Here is a 2,500-nt window from a genome sequence, read left to right on the forward strand (position 1 = left end):
CTTCCAAGGTGTATCTAGCTCAGGGGTGGGCAATTATTTAGGCCAGAGGGCCGCATTGGGTTTAGAATATTGGGGCAGGGTTAGGGAATGACCCAGGCCGGACTCGAACCCGGATCCCCGTGGGTGTTCATCACACCATCCATGGCATGATATGCCAGCGCAGTAAGCTACAGAAGTACACCCCCAGAATATCAGTGCTATTACCAACTTGCACGGACTGTAAACCAAGGATCGCTGATGCTGCATTGGCGGGCCGAGAGCGGCCAGGAGCATAAACATGTCTATTTAGATATACATAGACACGCTCACACTCTATCTCAAGGGCCAGCTCCCCTATCAAAGACCATCTTCAGAAGTAGCACCTGCCCACCGGAGTCCTCCATACAGTAACCACACAGCATTGAGATGCTGCAACACACACCATCAAAGCCGTACAACTAATCCGGTACTGTGCACGCATGCGTGCGCAAACACACACGTGAAGTACAGACGCAGATGGGCACACACACACAGGCAGGCACACAAGCACGCTCGCATGCATGCACACTCGCACTCTAGCTGGCATGCACGCACGCGCTCTCTCTGTCTCTTTTTTCTCTCTCTCTCGCTCTCTCCCACTCTCTTTCTCATACACATGCAGACACTCACAAGCAAGTGACACTCACAAGTTCAGACACACAAATGCACACAAGTCCACAAACTCGGAAGCACGCACACACTCACAAACGCATAAACAAACACACACACGCACGCGCGCACGCACGCACGCGCGCACGCGCGTGCGCGCACGCATGCACGCACGCACGCACGCAGGCACGCACACACGCACACACACACACACGGTATGTATATCTATATGCCTACTCAGGCAAGCTTGGGCAGAGTGCAGAAAAAGTGCAGAAAAAAAGCTGAATCTCTCCAGGCACATGGAGGAGGAAGTTTGACATTTAAGACCAGTGAGAGCAGAGAGAGCTCAGAGGGAATCTGACAGAAATAATAAAACCGTGTGTACAGTCCCAGGAAAAAGTTTGTACACCCTTTGAAATGTCTTACCTTTCTGTCAAAATTGGTCATAAAACATGGTCTGATCTTCCCGGAAATCACAAGAAGGAACAACCAGAGTCTGCTTTAACTAATTCCACCCAAATATTTACAAGTTTTCATATTACACATTCACAGGGCAACAAGGCATAAGTAAGTACACCCTTGCATTCAATAGGTTTTAACCCTAAGTTAGTCGTAATATCCTCAACCAGGTGGTTCCTGTAGTTGCAGATCAGATTAACAAAACAGTCTGGATGTATCTGGTCTCCCTCTTTTGCAGAAAACTGCCCTTCTTCAGCAAGGTTTCTGGGATGTCTGGAGTGAATAGCTTTCTTGACGTCATGCCATGTAATCTCAATTGTTTTTTTCTCAGGGCTTTGAGTGGGCTATTCCAGAGTGTGTATTTCATTATTATGAAGCCATTCTAAAGTCGATTTGCTTCTAAAGTATGGGTTGTTGTCACATTTCAGCACTCATCCTCTTGTGTGCTTCAACTGTGTGACAGACTACCTCACTTTATTTCTGTAAAATATCTCGATAAACTTCTGAGTTCATTGTTCCACTGATAATAGCAAACTGAAAAGGGCCTGAGGCAGCAAGGTAGCCGCATATAATGATGCTCCCGCCACCATAATCAAAGGTGGAGATGATGTTTTGGTGAAGGTGTGGTTCTCCAGTTCTCCTCCAAACATGACATTGTGTGTTCCCCTGAACAATTCAACTTAAGTGTCAACGTTGGTCTACAGAATATTTTGCAGTAATTCTATGAAGCATATGAATGCTTTTTTGCAAACCTCAAAGGTGCAGCAATATTTTTTTGAACAGAAACCCCATTCATTTTAGATTGGCAGAATGAATCCCATTTTTATCTATTCTTGGTTACATGTCCCCTTATGAGTATGGTGGCAGGAGCATCATTATATGCGGCTACCTTGCTGCCTCAGGCCCTTGACAGTTTGCTATTATCAGTGGAACAATGAACTCAAGTTTATTGTGATATTTTACAGAAAAAAACGTGAGGAAGTCTGTCACACAGTTGAAGCACACAAGAGTATGGGTCCTGAAATGTGACAACAACCCATACTTTAGAAGCAAATCGACTTTAGAATGGCTTCATAATAATGAAATACACATTCTGAAATAGCCCAGTTAAAGCCCTGACAAAAAAACAATTGAGATTATATGGCATGAAGTCAAGAAAGCTATGCACTCCAGACATCCCACAAACCTTGCTGACGAGAGGCAGTTCTCTAAAGAAGAGGGAGACGAGATACAAACAGATTGTTTTGTTAATCTGATCTGCAACTACAGGACAAGTCTGGTTGATGATATTGCAACTAACTGAGGGTTAAAACCTACTTAATGCAAGGGTGTACTTACTTATGCCCTGCTCTCCTGTGAATGTTATGGCCTTATGACCAATAAAAATATGATAACATGTAAATGTTTGGGTGGA

Source organism: Engraulis encrasicolus, chromosome 2 (assembly GCF_034702125.1).
Source record: "Engraulis encrasicolus isolate BLACKSEA-1 chromosome 2, IST_EnEncr_1.0, whole genome shotgun sequence".
Classification (NCBI taxonomy): Eukaryota; Metazoa; Chordata; class Actinopteri; order Clupeiformes; family Engraulidae; genus Engraulis; species Engraulis encrasicolus.